The 24,934-nt window shown below is 37.4% G+C and overlaps 1 protein-coding gene across 2 annotated transcripts in view; it reads right to left on the reverse strand.

Annotated features, from left to right (window-relative positions):
* ZBTB44 (zinc finger and BTB domain containing 44) overlaps nucleotides 1-24,210 on the reverse strand; it is a 55,772-nt gene extending 31,562 nt beyond the window's left edge. For both annotated transcript variants that reach the window (XM_025893523.2, XM_025893524.2), the window contains exon 1: nucleotides 23,668-24,210. The gene's annotated coding sequence lies outside the window, so the exon portion shown is untranslated. The remainder of the gene's footprint in view (nucleotides 1-23,667) is intronic.
* Nucleotides 24,211-24,934: the final 724 nt, after the last annotated feature.

A 24,934-nucleotide genomic window follows, 5' to 3' on the forward strand; every position in this document is an offset into this window, starting at 1 on the left:
AATCTAGAGCTTCTACCTTGAAAATCTAGAAAAGAACAAAATAAAAACAAAGTGCAGGTAGAAGGAAGAAATTAATAGAGCAGAAATCAATACAGTTGGAGGCACCTGGGTAGCTGAGCTGGTTTCTGCTCGGGTTGTGGGATCCTGCTCAGCGTGGAGAACACCTGCCCCTTCCCCCCTCCCACCCCGCTCAGTGCATGTGCTGTCTCTCTCTCAAATAAATAAAATCTTAAAAAAAAGAAAATGAAAATACAGAGAAAAATCAATAAAACCAAATACTTGTTCTTTATAAAGATCAATAAAATTCATAAAGCTCTAGTAAGACTGACCAAAAAAAAAAAAAAAGATAAAATGAATTACTGATATCAGGAAGAAAAAAAGGGTATCAGTTGTCCAGACCAGGCCCAAAATGGAGTCGCTTATGCTAAGCCCAACGTTAGCAAACTAGAACTTAACTAAGTTTTTGTGCTTGGCTCTTCCAGAAAAGTAAAGCCTACGCTAACCAATCAGCATTTGCCTGCTCAGCACAACCTGCCTCCAAGACTTTCTTTTGCTCCATATGAGGAAAGGAATCCTGCTTTAACCAATCAACAAATGCCTAGTATAAATTCCTTATTCTTACACATTTTAGTATAATTCTTTGGAGTTCCACTCTATAAGAGATGCTGCCCATTTCATGAATTGCTGAATAAAGCCAACCAGATCTTTTCAAAATTTATGATTATTGGATTTTTTTCCTTTAACACACTACAAAAAAAAAAAGAATACTATGAATAACTGTACACATAAATTCAATAACAAAAACAAAATGGACCAATTCCTGAGATATAACTACGCACAAAATTCAACCAAGATGAAACAGATAACCCGAACAATCTTATAACTGTTACAGACATTGAACTGATAATTAAAATCATTCTAAAGAAATCTTCAGGCCCAGATGGTTTCATTAGAGAATTCTATGAAACATTTGAAGAAGTAATGTCAATCATATAATGTCTTCCAGAGAATCAAAGAGAGAACACCTCTCATTTTTTAAGTACAGCATTACTCTGATACCAAAGCCAAAGTCTGTAAAAACAAACCCCAGAACAATATCCTTTGTGAACACAGATGTAAACCCTTAACAAAATATTAGCAAATCAATTCTAGCACTACAAAAATAAAAAGAAAATAATACCACAATCAAGAGGGGTTTATTTTAGGATTACAATGCTGGTCAGCATTAAAAAAACCAGTCAATTTAATCCACCATATTCACAGTCTAAAGAAGAAATGCCACATGATAATTTCGATTGATGCTGAAAAAGTTTTGAAAAAAACTCAGCATCCCTTCATGATAAACTCTTAACTAAGAATAAAAGGGAACTTCTTTAACCTGGTAGAGAGGTTAAAAACCCTATAGGTAGGGCGCCTGGGTGGCTCAGTTGGTTAAGCGACTGCCTTCGGATCAGGTCATGATCCTGGAGTCCCGGGATCGAGTCCCGCAGATTCTCCCTCTGACCCTCTTCCCTCTTGTGCTCTCTATCTCTCATTCTCTCTCAAATAAATAAAATCTTAAAAAAAAAAACAACCCTATCGGTAATAACATATTTACCAGGTAAAGATTGGATACTTTCCCCCTAAGATCAGAAAAAAGGCCAAGAAAAAGAACCAAAAGGTATGTGTCTGTGTGTGTATGAAAGCAAAAAATAAAACTGTTCCTATTTGGATATGATTACCTACAACCAAGGAATTAGAAAAAATAAAAAAAGCCTCCTAGAATAAGTGACTGGATACAAGGTCAACATAAGAAAGTCAATTGTATTTTGATATGGTATCAATAGGTAACAGGAAATCTAATAGGCAAATCTAGAAACAGAAGTAGATTAGTGGTTGTTGAGGGCTGGGGGGCTGGGGGAAATTTGGGGTGACAGCGAAAGGGTTCAAGTTTTTTGGGAGTAATGAAAATATTCTAAAATTGATTGTGGCGGTGGATGCACAAATCAGTGAATATACTAAATAGTCACTGAATTGTACATTTTAAATGGGTGAATAGCATGTACAGTATGCTAATTTTAAAGCCATTACAAAATATAATTAAAATGAAAAACTCAGATGAGTTGAAGAATTGAACAGAAGAATGGAGAGGACAGGTGAAAGAATCAGTAAACTTGAGGAAAAAATTAAAATTACTCAATTTGGATAACAAAGAAAATAGACTAAAAGTATGAAGAGAAACTCAGGGGCCTAGGAACTATAGAAAAGACTAACATTCATATCCTCAGAGTCCTGAGAGGAGAGGAGAGAGAGGGTAGAGCTGAAAAACTATTCCTCTCCCTCAACAAGAGGTCGAAAACTTTCCAAATTTGGCAAAAAACCTAAACCTAGAGATTTGAGAAGCTCAACAAACCCCAAAGAAGATAAATCCAAAGATCCATGCCTAGATACATCACAATCAAACTGTTGGAAACTAAAGACAAAAGGAAAATCTTAAAAGCAGCAAGAGAGAAATGCTTCTTTACTTATAAGGGGAAAACAATTCAAGTAACAGATGATTTCTCATAAAAACTCATGAGCCCAGATGGAAGTGGCACAACACTTTGTAAGTGTTCAAAGAAACCGCCACTCAAGAATTCTATATCCAGTGAAAAGATCCTTCAGGAATAAAGGGGAAATCAAGATACTCGCAGATGGAATGAAAACTAGAGAATCTGTTGCCAACAGATCTACTACAAAAGAATGGGTACAGATTGTTCTTGAAATGGAAGGAAGAATGATAGAAAAAAATATAGGCAAGAATCTTTCCTCTCTTCTGACTTTTCTACATTATGTTCGACACAACTGAATCAAAAATTATAACACTGTTTGAGTGGTTCTCCAAGTATGTAGAGAAAATATTTAAGACAACTATTAAACAGGGGAGGGTAACGGGACTTTAAAAGGAGGTAAGCTTTCTATACTTCATTCCAACTGGTAAAATGTTGACATCAGTACACTATAAGACGTTTATTCATGTAGGATGTAATTCCTAGGGCAAATTCAAAATAATCTATACAAAGAGAGATACTCAAAACACTGGATAAATCAAAGGGAAATTCTCAAAAAAGGTAAAAGTAATATACAGGAAGGGAGAAAAAAGAAAACAGGGAAACAAAAAGAGATGGAACAAACAAAAACAAAAAATAAGATGGCAGTGTTAAGTCTGAACTTACCAGTAATTTCACTGAATGTAAAAAGTCCAAATAAAACCAATTAAAAGACACAGATTTGGCAGAGTTGATATTAAAAAAATAAGTCAACTACATGCTATCCATAAGAAACTCACTTCAAATATAATGATATAGGCAGGCTGAAAGTAAAAGGATGAGAAAATATAAAACTATACTTTTATGAAGTAGTCATTAGCCACATGTGGTCATCTTAATTCAAATTAAATAAAAATCGAATAAAATTAAATACAAGCTCATTTGCCTGCCACATTTCAAGTAGTATCTGTATATCAAAAAGCAGTTTCACTGTATTGGTAATGTACCCATATTACTCTCTTTAGAAAGTTTTCTAGAACTCTACTATAAAATAAAATGCCTAGATCATCTAAGCTATTTAATTAACAGCAGTAAATTAAGGTTTCTTTTTATTATGAAAAATACACATAAAATTTACTATTTTAACCGTTTTTAAGTGTACAGCTCAGTGGCATTAAGTACACTTATGCTGTTGTGCAACTATCATCACTACCCACCTCTAGAACTTTTTCATCATCCCATACTATAAGTCTGTATTCATTAAACAATAACTCCTCATTCTCTATCCAGCTCCTGGTAACCACCCTTCTACTTTCTGTCTCCATGAATCTGACTACTCTAGGTACCTCATATAAATGGAATCATCCAATATCTGTCCTTATGAGACTGGCTTATTTCGCTTAGCACAATGTCTTTAAGGTTCATCCATGTTGTAGCATGTATCAATTTACTTCCTTTTTAAAGGTTGTATAATATTCCATAGTATGTATATACATTTTGTTTATTCACCTGTTGATGGACATTTGGTTTGTTTCCATGGGTTTTAAATCTCTATTTAACTAAAGAAACCAATGTTTATCTCCAAATTCAAACAATCTCCAGGTAGAGAGGAATCTTGGAGGTCATCTAGTTCTAGAGTCTTCTAATACTTAAATCATTTGATGGACGCTGTCACAACCATGAAGTTCTGGTATTTCACTGTATCATTTTGAGTAAGGGTGGCTACTGTTTTAAACTGTTCATGTTTCTTTTTCCAAGTTGGCAATTATCATCAATATTTATGTAACTGTGACACACATGACAAATGTTCATATGTGTGATATACCTCCAGGGGCAAGGCCAGATTTTTAAAAAATATTGTGTACAAAGTATATATATATTAACAAAATTTGCCCTTCTATTTTTTTAAAAAAGATTTTATTTATTCATTTGAGACACAGAGATACAGAGAAAGAGAGAGCACAAGCAGGGGGAGAGGCAGAGGGAGAGGGAGAAGCAGGCTCCCCGCTGAGCACAGAGCAGAGCCTGATGTGGGACTCAATCCCAGGACCCTGGGATCACAATCCGAGCTGAAGGCAGATGCTTAACCATCTGAGTCACCCAGGTGCCCCTGCCCTTCTAACCATTTTTAAGTGTACAGTTCAGTGGCATTAAGTAAATCCACACATAAATGGAATCCTCACATATGTGCTGAAGTGCAACCACATTATTTCCAAAACTTTTTCTGTGGCAAGGCCAGATTTTGATGACACTCAAAAGAACTGCAGGGAACAAAGGCAAACAGCATCAAAGACTTAATTTTGGGAGGATATTCCCAAACAGATTTTATAAAGTGTGAAAGAAATAAGTTCATCTATTTAAATATATTTTTAAAAATTTCATTTTTATATAAAGAAAATGAGTATGTTCAATCTCACTTATAAAAACTAAGCTCTGACACTAAGAAATCTTGATTTTTTTTTGACTCTCTCCATAGACATTTAAAAGGCAAGCACATAGGTAGATAAAATTTATAGAATTACACTGTATGTTATATTACTGCAAATTTTTTCATTGTATCATTCTTGCTTATAGGCAATAGGGATGTACAGCTCATACTTTGCTCACTCATCCTTCTCATTAAAAATTTAGATAAAATAAAGTTAAAGTAACTGTAATAATCACAAACTGATAATTCATAATTGTCACAACTATTAATGCTACTATACCTTAGTAAAAGTTCTTTACATAGGATGGGGCAATTAAGCCATGGAAGGCCCCCCCCCCCATTCCTTAAGCTCTAGCTTTAACTCACAACTGATAGAAAGAGTTAACAAGCACAAAACCTCTGGTAAGATCTGCTCCTTTGAGGACCCTGACTATAGCTGGTCAAGAACAGGACTTCATATAGCAACTCTGGACATTACCAGTCTTTGTAGATAGACTATGGAGAAATACTGTGTTTTGATATAGTGACTACTATTATTGTCTACAGAGGAACCATATGCCAGACAGAGGTTTGACTCTGGGACTGATACTACACTATAGATACATTCTCTTATACTATAACATAACATATGTTATATATAATATATAATATCTATAATAACAGATATTATTATTCGTGGCCTGAACATTATCTTAGAAGTTAAAGAGATAAAAGATGGAGGAATAGATTGAGATGAGGCCATTTTTTCCCCTCAGCCGAGAAAAAACCCTCAGAAATATAATGAAAGAATTTGAATTTTGCATATGAAAGGGATATTAGATTATCTGTAGCTTAAGTTTTTTAGTTCAAAACATTTATCAAGGGCCAGATACTGTCCTTTTAAAAAAAGTCCAGAAAGATGAACCAAGTCAATAACCTAAGGGAAGATGGGAGTAGAGCCCACATTACTTGATTCTTGGGAGTCCACTGCTTTGTACAAAAATCACATTTAAAAACAGGACCGGGAGCCAGTACTACTAAATTACGACAAGTACTCTTTCCACTGATTTGATTAATAGTTTAAGAATAAAAGTGTAAGAACAATTGTTCTTAGAATAAAATTTTTATCTTACTACTTCTAGAACTCATATTCGATCTGTCCAAATTAGTAATCAACTACCCTGAAAGTGACAAGCTGCTTTTATACAACTAAAAAAACCAGACTGGGGTGGGAAAAAGTTAAGACTTGTTGCAGTAAATACCTTTCTAAATTGTCAACTGATACAAAGGCAGACAAATTCTATAACAAAATGATGTCTGAAAAAAAGAAATTGCTACTGAGCCAGAATTTTGAAAGCTGAATCTTAGTTGTACTATTTGCTGTAAAACCACCTAAAGAGAAAAAAGTAACTGTGAAAATACCCAACATTAGCCTATTCTGATGATCTGAATGTCTCAGGAAAATATGTCTATAGTTACAACTTTCAATCTATAAATACAAAAATCTACAATAAAGCCTTTTAAAAACACTAATTTGAATTTTTTAATAAACTTACTAGCTCAAATCTTCCTAATGAACCATATATATACACACACACATATACATATACATATGTATATGTAAACATATATATCTCATATCCTAACTAAATTTTTTTAAAATATATTTTTTAAAGATTTTATTTATTTATTTGAGGGGAGGGAGCACAGAGGGAGAGGGAGAGGGAGAAGAAGACTCCCTGCTGAGCAGAGAGCCTGATGTGGGACTTGATCCCAGGACCCTGGGATCATGACCTGAGCTGAAGGTAGATGCTTAACCAACTGAGCCACCGAAGTGTCCCACTAACTCAATTTCTATTGAGGTTTTTAATTCTAGATATGTCATAAATACTCTTAATACCCCTGTCTCTTTGAACTACAGAAGATTGCTATAAGGATATATGTTGAGGGGCACCTGGGTGGCTCAGTCGTTAGGTGGCTGCCTTCGGCTCAGGTCATGATCCCAGGATCCTGGGATCAAGTCCCACATCAGGCTCTCTGCTCAGTGGGAAGCCTGCTTCTCCCTCCCCCACTCCCCCTATTTGTGTTCCCTCTCTGTCTCTCTGTCAAAATAAATAAATAAAATCTTAAAAAAAAAGATGTATGTTGAGTCTTTTGACATAGTACTATGCGTTAATTAATTAAAAGAATTATAGGTTTTCACATTGCCCAAACCCAGTAACAAATTTCTCCACCTCATATATAATTAAACAAATTTCTCCACCTCATATATAATTAAGCTTTATTTCACTATATTTAATTGTTACCAATTAATATGTTAATGTTGCCTGGAGACAGCATGTATACTAGGAAGCTTTGTAGTTCAGACAGATCTAGATCTTAATCACGGTTAAATGAGATTAAAAATATGGAATGCATCCAATGCCTAGCACACAGTATTATTACAGTATGTACAGAACTAAGTAATAGATGAGCTATCCTTATTGATAGATCTCGGACTCTATCAACTCTGGTTGAACTAATCTTCATCTCTAACTCCATCATCCTTCCCGAACTTCAATTCTGGGCCTCTAAGGACCAGCTAGAGTGCTAGACAATTCCCTCTGAACTTAGTATCTCAACTGATACCCCACTGCAAAATTTCTAATTTTGTTAATGATGGATACTTTCAATTGCCTAGTCACCCAGCACTTAAAATCTAGTACTCATTTTTGACTCATCTCACCTCCTGTCAAAACCTGGAAATCTCTCAGCTACTGTCCCTTCACAGGCAAATTTAGAAAAATTACAGAAACTTTCTACTTATGAACATTTATTGATAAATCAAAGTCATACTCCAGAGCAGGAGTGCTAACTGTGCCCACTTCCTAAGATGATGAAAAATGGTCTTGCATGGCCATTTAAGTCTTTGCTCTCTCATCTCCTTTAGTTTGCTCTCTCTGTGCTTAATTTTGAGGTGGTTATGGATACTATTAAATCCAGCACGGTCAATAAGCACAAAAAGCAGAAAAATGCTGAAAGTATACTAATAAATAGAGGTATGTGGGGCACCTGGCTGTCTCAGTTGGTAGAGCATGTGACTCTTGATCTTGGGGTTGTAAGTCTGAGCCCCACAATGGGTGTAGATGTTACTTAAAAAATAATAAAATCTTTTAAAAAATTATAAACAGAGGTATTGATTATGGTGGAAATAAAATGCCAAGCTAAACATATTAATAAAGAATGAGAAAGCATGCTGCCCCCATGAATGGGATAAATCACTGAACAGTATGAATGATTCTGAAATAGCCACAAAAAATCCTGTAACATATGAAGATGCTATATCCATGTGATTAATTGATAATACTCAGCAAGTGACAAGAAAATGTGACTGGACAAATGGAAAAACTTTTGAGTATATGGCTAAAGTAACATCAACACTAGAGGGCAAGGTTTCAAACTCTTCAGTCTCAGGACTCCCTTGAATCCCAAATAGCTTTTGTTCATGTTTATCATATTATAAATCAGAAGTTAGATATGTAAAAAATAATTACTGATTCATTTAAAAATAATAAGCCCATTAAATGTTGACACAACATATTTTTCTAAAAACTACATTTCTCAGACCAAAAAAAGAAAAAGAAGAGTGGCATTGATTTTGTAAATATCTTAAAATCTGGTTTATAAGATAAACTGAATTCTTATTTCTGCATCTGCATTCAGTCTGTTGTGATCTCACATATCAAGCAACTTCTGGAAACTCCACTGCATACTGTGAGAATAAGAACGAAAATACAAATATTTTAATACTGTTATAAAATTGTTTTGACCTTGTAGACCCTCTGAAAGATTCTGGGGACTGCCAGGAGAGTCCCCACACCACATTAACCACTATTTTAATGTTTAATGTTAAATCAAGAGATGGTTAGAAATGTGTAGACCAGAACTTAAAGGCTAAGCAAGGTGAGTCCGCTGATTAAACTTCTGACCCAGACCAGAAAAAGATGCTTCCTTATCTTCAAATCTGCACATGAAAAGTAGTAAAATCCACGGTCACTTAAGATAATCATAAAGGAGTGTCATATGTCATGTGTGTGTGGAGGGGAGGACTGGGAGGACCTGCTTCAACAAATCTGCAATGTAGACATAATAGTTCTATTTAGGTAAAAGACAGTCAAGAAAAAGTTTTACCTGGCTAACAGGAATGGAACCTGCTGGGAGCCCCAGGGATTAGAGTTATTCCTAGCTGATTTAAACAAGCAAAGAAACCACAAAAAACAAGCACATAAGCCTAGAATTATGGGGGCCATCTTGGAACCATAAGGAGACATCTACGGATGGCAAAGCAAAAAGTTGAGAACTTGGGTTCTTGATGATGTCACTCAATTGCTGAATAACCAACTCTGAAGCTACCTTACTCCAGGATTTGTTTTGTTTTTGTGTGAAATAATAAATGTCTTTAATGTTTAAGTCACGTGATTCAAGGTTTTCTGAAACACAAAATGAATAGCCACATACAGATGTCCCACAGGTACTTCAACAGGTCCAACTGAATTCATCATCATTCCTCACCTTTGTACTCTTCCTCTTGAAGTTCTGTGGCCAATGATACCACCAATCCAAAAAGCAAAAAACCTGGGAGTCATCTACGACTTCTGCAACAAACTTAAAAAGCACACTCCCCCCAAATGTGTCCCTGGAGTTTGCAAATGTTACCTTTATGACAAAGACTGCAGGTATGATTAAGTATCTTGAAATAGGGAGATTGCCTGGAATATCCAGGTAGGCCCTAAATACAAACATTAGCATCCTACAAGAGAGAAGTAAAAGGAAATCTGACACCCATATCAGAGAAGGTGATGTGAAGATGGAGCAGCAATCAGAGTGATGTGGCCACAAACCATACAATACCTGCAGCCACCGGAAGCTGGAAGAGACAAGGAATGGATTCTCCCCTAGAGCTTTATGGAAGCCACTCACAAGGAGTGGGTACCTGCCAATACCTTGATTTCAAGGCAATGATACTGACTTTGAACTTCTGGCCTCCAAAATCCTGAGAGAATACGTTTTTGTTTTAAGCCATCCAGCTCATGGTATTTATTACACAAAAGCCACAGGAAACACATACAACTTCTATCTTTCTCTTTTCTTCCTAACACAGCCTTGGTCTCTAAGACCTATCTCATATCCACCTATTCCTTTCTCCATTAACCATTGCTTTGGACTACTTAAATATCCTGACTGGTCTCCTTGCCTTTAGTCTCACCAACTCTGAATAAATCCTTCACCATTATTCAAATATTCTCTAAAATATAATCATCTGAGTCCAACACTTACTACCTCATGCCTTATCACAGGAAACAACTCCTAAACAGTACACTTTGTTCAACACTTTTATAAACATTTGATATTGATTTCAAAATATAAAATCCTTGAGGTAAGGCGGATTATCCTTCTCCCATTATGCTGATGAGGAAACTGAAGCAGAGAGAATAAATGACTTATCCAAAATCATGGCTAGTAAATAACAATTTATATCCTGATGCTAATCTTTCTGTCTCGTATTCTCTCCACTCTATTACATTTTTAGATGCTTTAGGCTGTCTTTCCCTCTCTACTCTCCAACATCAACTCTTTGCTCCAAACTGATTTTTATTTTTCTCCAAATATATCATACACATTTCCACTTTCCCTACCTCTGATCCCTTCTTAGAATCCCCTCCTTATCACTCTCAACAGGTCAAATACTATACTTGTTCTTCCTTCTACCCTAGATGTCAGCAATACCTCTCATTTGTATGGTACTTTTTAGATTATAATGTGTTTTCAAATATATTTTCTTTGGATCTTAAAAACCTTGTGAAATAGATGAGAAAAACCCTTTGGAGATGAAGAAAAATAATATCAGAGACAATAAGTAGCCTAACAGGGGCTCCAAATCAGCAACTCTGACTTTAAATCCTGTCCTCACTCTATATTAATAAATGCTGCCTTCCCTTCACCTAACTTCTACAGTATTTTCTGTCTTGCCCCTAATTTGGCATTTGATATAATACCAATTTAGGATTACCAGGGCTTATTCCCTGTCTCTCCGGGGACAATTCCAATATATTTATGAAATCAGTCATACCTGTGTTCTTTAAAACTCATTTTTTTTTTAAGATTTTATCTATTTTTTGACAGAGAGAGACATAGTGAGAGAGGGAACACAAGCAAGGGGAGTGGGAGAGGGAGAAGCAGGCTTCCCGCAGAGCAGGGAGCCTGATGCGGGACTCGATCCCAGGCCCCTGAGATCATGACCTGAGCTGAAGGCAGACGCTCAACGACTGAGCCACCCAGGCGCCCCATAAAACTCATTTTATAAGTACTTGAGATATAATTGATGTACAATAAATGCATATAAAGTGTACAATCAAGTCAGTTTTAACATATACATCATCACCACAATCAAGATATGGAAAATTTCTATGACCCCTGAAGTTTCTTTGTGTCTTTTTGCAATTTCTCCCTCCTACCCCTCTCTAGCAACTAATGATTTGCTTTTCATTTTAGATTAGCTGCATTTTCTAGAATTTTATATAATAAAATTATACAGTACAGACTTTCTTACTTATCTGGGTTCTTTCACTGGATATAATTATTCTGAGATTCATCCACATTGTTGGGCTCAAGAATTTTTATTCCTTTTTATAGATATACCAGAATCTGTTTATCATTTAACTGTTGACAGACTTTCGAGTTATTTCCGGTTTGAGGCTATTACAAATAAAGCTGCTATGAACATTTATGTAAAAATCTTTTTTTAAAAAATATTTTATTTATTCATGAGAGACAGGGAGAGAGACAGGGAGAGGGAGGGAGAGAGAGAGAGAGAGAGAGAGAGAGAGAAGCAGAGGGAGAAGCAGGCTCCCAAGGAGCAGGGAGCCCGATGCGGGACTCGATCCCAGGACTCTGGGATCATGACCTGAGCCGAAGGCAGACGCTTAACCATCTGAGCCACCCAGGCGCCCTATGTAAAATCTTCATTTGGATACACAGGGAGGTTCTTAGTAATTTCTGTTTCTACACCATTTACCTATTATATCTTATTAGTAACGCTGGTTATTACAGTGCAGTGATTCTCATTGGGCATTCATTTATGGCCACAAAAGGACCACTGCTCTACCTCAGTAGTTTATTTATAATAGGCAACCAATTGTTTACAGATCTGTGGTCTTATAGATCCACATGCTACTTAAGAGGCTGAGGCTGTGTGCATTGTGTATATTCTGCCTAACACAGAGAAGGCATTTAAAAAATGCTGAATAAATGTTTGTGGTTTATAGTGCTTATTTCTGGAATAAGCATATTCTTTTATATTGAATTACATTATTAATAAAATGTAATTGCAAATGATGAATAATAAAACTTGGAAAAAATATATGAAGAGTTTAACATATACAATATAGATATTTTATAGAAAACCTGTTAATATAACTGGTTTAAGAACAAAGAGCCATAACTAAAAATAAAAATTTCATGTTAAAACTACACAGAAAATGTGTATGAGTGAACTAGTGAAAATTGCAACTCAATTACTTCTCTCTCTCTAGAAAGTTAAAATAAGATATTTTTCACTATTTTTTTAGAATCAATTTTTCTTTACAAATATTATAGTACCACAATTTAAAATTGTTCTAAAGCAAAAAAACAAATACCTGTATTTTTCTATGAAAGGAAGTACACTTTTTAGAATAGATTCATGTTGAGTACTCCTATTTGAGAATATGCTTTCACTTTCTCTAAACATTAATAAAAGTATATGTGATCTTTAATATGACAATGCTTTATTTCCCACAGTTCTTCCTTTAGTGTTTATTAAGTTTTCAGGCAGAATTTCAAACGGATTGCTGTATCTGAGCTATAAAAAAAAATCATTTAACTTTTATAACTAGCCATCTTTTAATCAAACAAAGATTTTTTAATCATTTTACTACATAAAGAAGTCCCTTCTAGTTCAGAGGTTAAGGAACAGACTGAGATTTACCTGGATTTAATAAATCAGTTAAACCAGTAACTGAACTATTAGAATTTCCTCTCATTGCTGGTGGCCACAGAGTCATGCTGATTGTTATTTTCTACATTAAGGGAAGATTAGTTAATATATATTGAGTAATTCACCAGGTGTCTTTACCTTACTCTGGGCTCATAATTCTAAGAAAGGGGTTTTTAAAATCCAGTTATAAGTGAGGAAATCAAAGGTTAAATTAACTTACCCTTTGTCCTATATATAATAAAATTGGGATTTGAGAGGTCTATTTGACTATAAAATTCAAATTCCTAGTCTCTTCTCCCTATCCCATCATGTTATCATTCATAAGGATTCAATCACAGTACATAAGGAATATCAGCTGTTAATATCAATTCATTATTACTAGAAAGCAAGCCTGAAGAAAGGATAGATCTGATTCACTCTTTTAGATCCTTACATGAGCAAGTTAAATTCAAGTCAGTTTTAGCCAATTAGCATTTAAAGAGTTTTTTTTCCTTCCCTAAGGAGTTTTTAAGCACTCACATCAAGTACTCAAGAGTTCCAATGTGTTTCCCTTGGAATATGTACACAACTACAGTGGCTTTACTCAACAGGTCTCTGCACTGCTGTCTACTTTAAACGTGTCTTATTATGGATTGAACCACGTCTCCCCCCCACCCCAATATGTTGAAGTATTAACACCCAGTACCTGAAACTGTTACCTTATTTGGAAACAGGCTCTTTACAAAGATAATCAAGTTAAAATGAGGTAATTAGGGGGACGCCTGAGTGGCTCAGTCGGTTAAGCATCTGCCTTCAGCTCAGGTCTTGATCCTGGGTCTGGGGAGCGAGCCCCGCGGTGGACTCAGCTTCTCCTCCTTCTGCCCCTGTCCCCAGCTTATTCTTTCTCTCTCTCTCTCTCTCTCTCGCTCGCTCTCAAATAAAAAAAATCATTTAAAAAACTGAGTAATTACGATATCCTTACATAAAGGGGATACTTGAAGACACACACACAGGGAGAACACCAAGTGAAGATTGGAGACCCACTGCCACAAGCCATGGCACTAACAGAAGCAAAGAGAATGACAGAGAATAGATCCTTCCCTCATAGGTTCCTTCCCTCAGAAGGAATCAACCCTGCCAACAATTTGATTTTGGACGTGATTTAACTACACTAAATTTTAAAGGACTCAACATTTCAACTAAAAGACAGAATAGGAATAAAAAAGTAGCCCAACTGTATGCTTTTTTAAAGAAATAAGAGGACACAGGTATGTTAGAAGATATACCATGCAAACAATAAAGATAGGCAGGCTGGAGTTCCCTATTTTTAATATCAGATAGACTTCAAGACAAAAATATTACTGGAGATACAGAGGTGTATAACAGTAAGAAACGTGTATGCACCTAATAACAATGCTTTAAAATACAAGCAGTAAACACTGACAGAATTATGGAGAAAGACAACACACAATAATATTTGGAACTTTTAATATCCCTCTCAAGAGCTGATAGAACTAGTCCCCAGCCCAAAGTCACTAACGACATAAAAGATCTGAACAATACTATCGACCACCTTGACCTGATATTTATAGCGTAGAATACACATTCTTTTTAAGTACAACACAGTATGCTCATTAAGACAGCTATGCTGGGCCATTAAGACAAATCTTAACAAATTTTAAAGGAATGAACGCACACAGAAAATGTTCTCTCTCTCTCACACACACAATTAGAAATCAATGAGTTATCAAGAAAATCCCAAATATTCAGAAATATTAAATAATCCACATGTTGACTGAAGGAATCAACAAAGGAAACTGGAAAGTGTTTTTAACTGAGTAATAATTAAAATATATTATTAACATTTGTGGGATATTGCTAAAGCAGTGCTTAGGGTAAAATTTATAGTTTTCAATATACCTATTAGAAAAGAATGTCTAAAAATCAATGGCCTATAACACACTTACCACCTCCTACCCATCAGGATGGCTCTTATTAAATAAAACAAAAAACAATAAAACACACAAAAAATAGCAAGTGTTGGTGAGGATGTGGAAGAAAAAAATCCTTGTGCACTGTTGGTGGTAATATTAAGTGTAGGCATTGTGGAACACAGTATGGGGGTTCCTCAAAAACGTAAAAAAAAAAATAGAATATCATATGATCCAGCAATTCTACCTCTGGGTATATACCCCAAAGAACTGAAAGCAGGCACATGAACATATATTTGTACACAAATATCCACAGGACCATTATTCACAATAGCCAAAAGGTAGAGATACTCCAAGTGTCCATCAACAGAAGATAAACAAAATGTGGTATACACATATAATGGAATATTATTTAGCTTTAAAAATGAAGGAAATTCTTGGGGCACCTGGGTGGCTCAGTTGTTAAGCATCTGCCTTTAGCTCAGGTCATGATCCCAGGGTCCTGGGATGGAGCCCTGCATTGGGCGCCCTGCTCAGTGGGAAGCCTGCTCTCCCTCTCCCACTCCCCCTGCTTGTGTTCCCTCTCTCACTGTCTGTCAAAAAATAAATAAAATCTTAAAAAAAATGAAGGAGATTCTGATATGCACTACAATATGGATAAATCCTGAGGACAACTATGCTAAATGAAATAAACCAGTCACAAAAGGACATTTTCTAATATGAATACGAGGTTTCTGGAGTCAAATTCATAGAAAACAAAGTAGAAGGGTGGCTACCAGGGGCTTGGGAAGAGAGCAGAATGGGGAGTTACTGTTTAATGGGTACAGTTACAGTTTTGCAAGATGAAAAGAGTTCTAGAGATGAATGGCAGTGATGACTGCATAAGAGTGTGAATGTATTTTATGCCACTGAACTGTAAACTTAAAAATAGTTAAGGTAGTAAAAAAAAAAAAAATCAATGGCCTAGGCTTCTCCTTGAAGAAGCTAGAAAGAGTGCAAGGCATACTCAAAACAAATAGAAGGAAATAAAGCACAGACATAAAGTGAATAGGAAACAGACCACAGAACAAATTAAAGCCCAAACGGTCCTTTAAAGAGAATCTTCAGCTAGAATGCAAAATTGATAAACTTTCAAGGAAAACAAGAGGAGGAAAAAGAGGGTGGGAGGCAGCAAAAATAAAATCTGGAAAAAAGATATTCAGAAGGATCAGGATGGTAGAATGTTCCAGAAACCAAGAGTGAAGAGTATTTCAAGGAGTGGTTGTCAGTGTCAAATGCTGCTGATAGGTCAAGTAAGATATAAACCAGTCTATTCGATTTAGCCACAAGGAATTACTGATGACCTTATAATAGCACATAGTAGAGTCAGACTGCAACAGACAAAGATAAAGAGTGTAGAGAAATGAGAAGTGAAAACTGTAAGTAGAGGCAATTCAATCTGAAGAAGTCTGTTTCTAAAGATAGAGCAAGGGAGTTAGCTGGAGGGAAATAAGGGCTCAAGGGAGGATACTGGTATTTTTATAGAATGGGAGAAACTAGAGAATGTTTTTCCCCCAGATATATTGTTTTTATTATAGTAAAATATAGTGAGAATGTTTTGACAGTGGTTGGAAAAGACTAAAAGAAGGAAAAGTTAAAGACAGAGGAAACCGATAATAGACAGCACAAGGTCCCTGGATAGGGAGAAACTGGATTCAGTGCATGCGTAAAAAAATTAGCCTTAAAACAGAAGGAGACCCAGTGATTGGAAAAAAGAGAAAAAGAAGGGTGCAGTTACAGTTAAGTTTATAGGTGGGTGGTGACAAGTAGTGAGAGTTCTTGTCTGATAGCTTTGGCTTTTATGTCATTTCTCTTTGAAACTACAGGTAGAGGTAGACTGCTGAGGAGAGAGGAGATAAAGTACAATTTTGAGGAAAATGAAACATGAGAAAAGTGTGGAGAAAAAAACCCCAGAAGGATGGCTAGGAGGTATTGAAGACCCAAATAAAATTGGAAGACCACAAATTTGTAGTGGCAATAATTACGGCTTTTGAGTTTTATCTCAATAAACTGCCAAAAAATAATCAATGGCTTTGAACTAGTTTTTTTTTTAAAAGCATAATAATCATTACTTAGTACTTATATATAGTACTCAATATATGCCATTGTTCTAGGTACTTTTTACATATTAAATAATTTAATTTTCACACAATCTTGGGATAGGTATCACCTAGTATCTTCATTTTACCAGTAAGGAAAACAAAGCACAAAGAAGTTAAGGGAACTGGCCCAAGACCACACAACCAGCAAGTATTAAGAGTCGAGGTCTGAACCCAGTCTGTGCTCTTAACACTATGCTGTACTGGCTCTCAAAGTAAAGCTAAGTAAACCTAGTTGAAGGAAGTAGAAAGAAATGAGGGAAAAACAATAAAAAACAAAGAGGCAGTGATTCCTGTAAATAGAAATAATTCTCATACAGGTATGGTTTGTATAGTTTTATAAGGCATGTAAAAGGCATCAAAAATAAAAGCAACTGTGCTCACAGAGTAAAAGAAAGCCACAAAAAAGGAAATGAGCACTGTTGGAAGATCCAAAGCAGAAAGGAGAGAAGCAAAGAGACAAAAAAAGGGGGGAAATAGAGGTAGTCAAAACGTAAAAAGGAGAAAAAGATAAAAGTAGAAGAAATATACAACACCCACACCCCTCAGTAAATAACACAAGTAAAAGAGAAAAACGAAATGGAAGCAAGTATGTGAGTCCTGAAAACTCTAACATTTTATTTTATTTTTGTTCAGACCAAAGATTTCTCAATTTTATCAAAGAGCAGAAATACAATATTTAATAGATACTAGTACTAAATATGCTTGCTAAGAGTAGGTGAGGATCAGACACTTAGGTTAAGATCTGAAATAAGAGGAAATCATTTAAAAAGGAATTATCTAAAGTTGTTTCAGAAGTCAGAGGGGTAGAAGTTCCACAAAATCCTGATCCCAGAGATTCATAGTTATATGGTTATATGCTACCCCAAGATATCCGTAGTTATGCTGAATGCATCAAAAACAATCGAAACCAAATGAATAGCAAATTCCCTCAACATACAGAAATACATACATTTCAAAAGTTATAGGATAGCAATACAGAATACCGAAATTACAGACTGATTAGTTATAAAACATTTTTAAGTTTTTAGAGCTATACCAAAAAACTACTAAAATAGAACACTCAATGTGGAAACAAGGATGATACTATTCTCCAAGAGTGAGACATTAATAAGTTTCATCTATCAATTTTCACTATTCTAAGACAGTTATCAACATGAAATACCATGATGATACAAGTCAAGTGATTTACTCCAGAATCAGTTATGTAAAAATGTGCCAGCTAAGGTCACCCTTGGCACTAATAATGTTAGTGAATTAATGTAATAATATGCCCTTCAAGCAGGAGTATAATATAAAGCTAATGTACACAAGCATTATTTTAGATCCTGTGACTAAGAATTTAGGCTCATTGCCTAAAATGGGGCAACACATTTCCAATATAAAGAACAAAGAAAACTAATGTGGCTTTCAGTTTAACCAGGGGATAAACTTCCCCCAATCATTCCTAGGTACACGGAGAACTGTTCTGGTTGTCAATGTGAGGCATTTAAAGTAAAAACACCCCTTTATAAAGCTTATATGAAAAGTATGCTCGGTAGTAGTCTACAAAATATCAGAACCACAGGGGGGGAAAAAGTATATATATACATTTGATATATGTAATACTTATAAAGATATTAAAAATTATAGCTGGAAGGAGCCTAATTAATTAGGGACCCCCTAACTAATGAAGTAAACCCCTTTACAACAGTCTTTGACTCTTGACCATTTTCAGTGACAATTTTTATCCTTTACAGGGCTAGGAAGACTTACTAAAAATTTAAGAGAATCATTGTAGGCATGGAGGATATAGCACGTTACTGGTTTTTACACAGTTATCAATAATGTTTTATAATAACAATATATTGTTAATCACTCCCTCTGACATTTTATTATGAAAAATCTCAGATGGAGCAAAATTTAAAGAATTTTACAGGTGAATACATGCATAACCATACCTAGACTCTATTGTTAACGTTATTATACTTGTTTTATCACATATCTATTCATCCACCAACCCATCTTGATTTTTGATGCTTATTTATTTACTTATGTAAAGATTTATCCATTTATTGAGAGACCATGTAGGGGGTGGGGGGGAGGGGAGGGGGGGCAGAGAGAGTGAGAGAGAGAGAGAGAGAGAGAGAATCCCAAGTAGACTCTCTGCCAAGCACGGAGCCCGAAGTGGGGCTCAATTCCATGACCCCGAGATCATGACCTGAGGTGAAATCAAGAGCCTGGCACTCGACCAAATGAGCCACCCAGGCGCCTTGATGCTACACTGTTTAAATGCCTATTAAAACGGTATCTAAATGCAGTTTCGGAAGCAAAGTCTAATATACTAAGGATGTGTAAGAGACAGGACAAGCACTTGGGGCTGTTGGCATACAATCTTCAGTGTTGCTACAGGACAAACATCAGTCATGTACTTCCTTTAATTCATGGTCAATGAAATATATTTTTTATTACCCATTATATTTAGCTATGAGGTGTACCAAAGTAGTAAAATGCTAATTCTGAAGACAGACTTGAGTTTGACAGGTTTATTATCAGTTTCCTTACTTGCAAAATAAGATATTAGCAGCAATATGAAAGAGTTAATGTGAAATTTAAATGAGATGCTGTAGGCAATGTTTAGTATAATGCTGGCTTTTTGAAAGGGCTCAACAAATGTTAGCAATTATTGTTAGTGTATTTTCCCATTCTTCTACCACAATTGGTTCTACCTGTTATGTGGTTATACATACCTATGCGATTGTTTGTGGCATTTTCCCCCTTACTTTATGTGTTCAAATACTACTAGGAAATCTATTTTACTGAGATTAAAGAAAGAATAAGTGAATGGGTACAAAGCACAGGCATTCTCCATTTTTCCACTCCATTCCCTGAAGGAAATATATGTTCATTCCATTACCAAAAACAGTGATAGTATACGCAGAGGAAAACACATTGGGCGCATCTTTTGCTTTTTATAGCACTGGGTGACAGGTGACTAAGATAAACTGACTAATTGTGCTCTGCCCACTTTAGACAACCGCTGCTCCCTCCTAAACCCTCAAACACATAATTATAATTTCTATCAAATTTTGCCCAATCCAAACAAAACGTGCTGTTGTCACTGATCACATGTCCAAATGTTTTTTATATCTACAGACAACATATGTATGTCAGTTTTTTTTTTTTTTAAGGATTTTATTTATTGTTTGACAGAGACACAGCGAGAGAGGGAACACAAGCAGGGGGAGTGGGAGAGGGAGAAGCAGGCTTCCCGCAGAGCAGGGAGCCGGATGCGGGCTCGATCCCAGAACCCTGGGATCATGACCTGAGCTGAAGGCAGACGCTTAACGACTGAATCACCCAGGCGCCCCATGTATGCCAGTTTTGTTTGTGGCATACGAGTAGACGGATTCATAAAACTTCCACCATCTATATACCTCTTTAAAGACTTGATTTTTCAAGTAAAGCCTGCAGAAGCAAGCTTGAAATCTACTTTTCTGCTCACCTTGAAGGATTAGTCTTAATGCTTTCTCTTGGCCAGAGGAATCAGAATCTAATTGCAAAATTTAAAATCACTCCTATATCACTTCAAGGAAGTAACAACATACTGCTAAGCCTTCTGCAATTAAGACATATGAGAATATATTAGATACTAAAGGGTATACTTCATCTTAAAAATTAATTTGGGTGAGGCTTCTTTAACCATACTTTTAAAAATAATTTTGTCTTTTGTTAAACCATATATTTGACATATTCAAAAATAAAGATAACGCCAAAATAATAAAATCAATGAACTGTATCAAATTGGTAGCTTAACTAAGCAGAAAAGTAATTCAAGTGACTTCTGAACATCATAAGTACTCTGATTATACACCTTTATATAATATATTCTAAGGACAAAAAAAATGCAAAGAACTCCTAAACTTTACTGGGAAGTTTATTGATAGTAGAATACTGTTATGGTGATTCTGAAACGACTTTATGTATATAGAATAGGATTAATGTATATCAATTTTATTAGGCACCAAGATTTTCATTTAAGAGACAAATGTAAAATCAAAGAAGTTAAGGAAAAGTCTGCTATGTTAAATTTGAATTGGATATATCACTATGAACTTATGATTCAACAAACAAGCGAAAAACCATTTTTTAGTTCTCTCCTCTGAAAGGGCCTCGAAGCAATGACACTCCAGCAGCAATGAATATGTCAACATCCTGATCTTGGTTTCTACATACCATTTCTCATCAAAAAGAACCAAGACTCCTTAGATAAACAGCCCATTCCAGATCTAGAGCAAAGAAAGTAACAAGGTAAGCCTAGGGTATCTTGTGCCAGAAAGCACTCCAAGAATGCTCCAATGGCAAGCAGGAGTGTTTAAAAAAAAAAAAAAAAAAAAAAAGACACAGGAGCCAGGTTGAAAGGGTTCCTATTGGGACAATTTGATCAAAAACAAAAATGACTGTAACAGTTATAAAAAAATGAATAAATACATTAAAACTCATGAGTCCATAGTGTATCTCGCAAAAAAAGAAAAAAATGCCACCCCTGGGGGTAACTATTTCTCCAACCCTTTCTTTGAATATTGATAATCAAAGGGAAGAAATTAAGCATTTACTCTGCATTTTCAGGAGGAACTTTAGTTTACCCCTAGTTAATGAAGGAAATCTTTTTTACATTTTAATCTCCAGTAAAACTGATTTAATCAAGACTCACCAAGGAGTGTTAAAATCTCTAAGCAAAAGGTAGCCAGAAACAGGATATTTGCTTGGTGTCAAAGTATTACCACAAAGAGCAAACCACACCCTTATAATAGATTTGGTAGTCACCACTTCAGTGGTCATTTGGCATCACTAACAGTGTAGCAATCTGACATTACATACCAGTTTATGAAGCAGTATGAAGTACACAGTATCACCTATCAAATATTCTTGCCAAAGAAAGTTTCACCTCAAGCTAATCAAGTTTTTCTTTAGACCTAACTTCCAGTAACAGAAAATTCAAGGGGGTAGGGGAATAAATTAAATGCCACTATGAGGAAATAGACAAGTATAGAATGTGGGAGCATTCTTTAAGACAACTGGTTTGGTCAATTAAGTGTCAGAAAAAAAGGAGACGGGTATTATTCTTTTTAAAAGGACTAAAGGCATAATCATCAAATGCAATACATTAATCTTGGCTGAATACAGAAGGGGAAAAATTTCTCAAGGAGATTTTAGAACAAACAGGAAATTTCCATATGGATTGTTAATTTAGAAAGGTGTTGACAAGGATGTTGGGGATAAGTAGGAGAATGTCCTTTATTTTTAGGAAATGCATGCAGAAATAGTTGAGGGTCCTGATGTTTGTAACTTTCAAATGGTTACACACACAGACAGTGAAAGGGAGAAGTGAGGAGGGAACAATAAATGTTACTGAATCTACACAGTGGAATATTCACTATTTCTCAATTTCGTAAGACAAATTTTTCATAATAAAGTTAAAAGTGTTCCTGTACTGAGAGGCAAAGTAGAAATATACCTACGCTGGAATTATATCTGGGTACAATTTTCACTTCTAGCTGTGTTATTTGTCTCATCTCTATAAAATTCAAGTAACAGTATCTAAGTCATTAGGTTGTTCTGAGGACTAAATAAGATCACATATGTAAAATGCCTGTGTTGCACAAAATAAGTAAATCTAGTTTCCATAATGAATGAACGTTATCATCCTAAAATACAAGACTACAGGAAAACATTATTTTCACATTGCGTGATAAGGAAACTACATTAGTTACAATTAAATATTATTAATCCACTGGCAGTCAATGTGAAGTAATGAGGGAAATGAAGATTTATATAATACCTTTTTTAATAGAATAATTCTAACTGAAAGCTGAGGCAAAAGGAAATCACAAAAATTTTACCTAGCCAAACTATTTGCCACCTATCAAATTATTTAGTGTGCTTATGGTATTAGTCTGTATCTGAAAAAAACCTGTAAGAAAATAAGTGGAAGAGAATTTTTTCCTGACCTCAACAGATTTAATCTACTTACATGTTGAAAAAACTTAAGTTTTTGTCTTCATTTCTCTAAGTTCCAATAAAGTACACAATTACTAGTCTTTATTCTAAATTCTGGTTAAGATTCATAGAACTCACAAGGATGCGATTTCCTTTCATCAGTTCTAATGTACTTGTCATTTCACTGGCAGGTAACCCCTTTTTCTGGCTAGGCCAGCTGAAAATGACTAGATGCAGAGTGATCCCCAGGTAGGGAAGAAAAAGAGGTGGTGTTGTTATTTTTTAAGAGTGCCATCCTTTTCTTCCAGTACCAGAGAAAAAGCAGGGGGGGGGGGGGGGGGGGAACAGGTCTCGGGCTCGACCAGGTGAGAGGAGGTAACACGTCTACCTTCTTTGGGTTAGGGTGTTTGGCAAATGGGCATGCAAATGATGGGGAGCACCCTGGACGATCGGGGTGATTTCTCCTAACTGGGGGGCCCCAAGGCTAGTCTCCTCCCTGAAGGATTAAATGCCATTGAAGGGACCCTATGGGGTGTCTCCCTGAGCGGATGGGGTGACAAGACCAGGCTTTCCTTTCCGTCCAGCGCCCAGATGGGGGACGCGTGGTGTCAGCCCCTCGGCGGGCGCAACCCGAGGGCACTGACGGCGAGGAGTGGCTGGTCACTGACCCCACTGGGGCCAGGCGGCCCGCTCGCCCTCCCCTCCCCATTACCTGAGGGCGGCGGTGCCGGGGCCCGGAGGCCTGGTGCTCCTCCTCCTCCTCCCCGCCAGGCTGAGGCGGCGAGGTGGCGGCGGCGGCGGCGGCGACAGCCCGGGGGGAGGGGGCGGAGCGCGCGGCTCGCTGCCTCTCTCCTCCCCCGGGAGGCTGAGGGGACCCTATCTCGGGCCGCCGCGCCTAGGCCCGTGGACAGCCTGTGGCTGGGGCATGGCGGCACAACCAGCAGCGTGCCTGCGAGATGGGAGAGTGCGAAGCGGCCGGAGGGAAGCACCCGCGGCGCTCGGAGGGGCCTGAGGGGAGGAGCGAGGGGGCCCGGGGAGCCGCGCGCGGGCGGCCGTTGGGGGCGGTTGGCCGAGGGCAGGCGGCGGTTTGGGGAGCGCGGCGACGGCTCGCGTTTTCTCGATGGGGCGGGGTGGGGAAGGGGAAGGGGACTGAGGGGAGGGGAGGGGGAGGTTGGGAGGGAGCCGCCGCCGCGCGCGTGCGGGCCGGCGCCGCGGCCGTTGCCGCTCCGCTCACTCCAGCCTGTTTGGGGGCACTTTGTTTGTGTCCCACAATGCTCTGCGCGGGCGGCCGGGCTGGGGAAGGGGAGGGAAGGTGGGCGGGGCACAACGAGCTCGGGGGCGGGGCGCCAGGGGGGGGGGGGGGGGGGGAAAACGCGGTTAATGCGCAAGCGCAGAAGAGGCCGCTCCGGGTCCTTGGGACTTGAACTGTTGGTTCAAGTGGGTGTTTGGGTCTTCTTACACACCCGTGGGTTTTGACACCGTCTGTGCGTGTTTGTGTATGTGCACACGTGCGGATTTACATTCGTATGCGGCAGAAGTACTGCCCAATTTGGCCTTCCTCTAGCCGTCTTCTCAGCCGGCTCTCCACTTACAGTGACAGAAGCGTTTCTGGGCATGGTTCACGCTTATTGCATTTTTTTCTCTTTGAACTGAAAACGAAAGAAACAACTCGTTTCTCGAGTGGTTTTTGTTAGCCGGGCCGAAACCGGAACACCCAGCCCCTTTCTCTCGGTAAGGGAGGTTAGCCAGTAGTCCACCCATTTTTCACACTGGGAAACTGAGGCCTGCGAAGACAGGTGGCCAAACACGTGAGGGATGCGGTCGCTTTCTTTGTAGACAACTGGCCCGCGGCCTGTATCCCCGATTTTGGAACCGCCTTTAGAACTGGCATTCTTTCAATGCCCTAAGATTGTTCTAGCCTTGCCCTGAGCGATCTGGCAGGAAGTGTGGTTCTGAAATGACTGGAGAAATCAACACCC

Source organism: Callorhinus ursinus, unplaced genomic scaffold (genome assembly GCF_003265705.2).
Source record: "Callorhinus ursinus isolate GAN/ISIS: 27379988/994484 unplaced genomic scaffold, GSC_fseal_2.0 scaffold19, whole genome shotgun sequence".
Classification (NCBI taxonomy): Eukaryota; Metazoa; Chordata; class Mammalia; order Carnivora; family Otariidae; genus Callorhinus; species Callorhinus ursinus.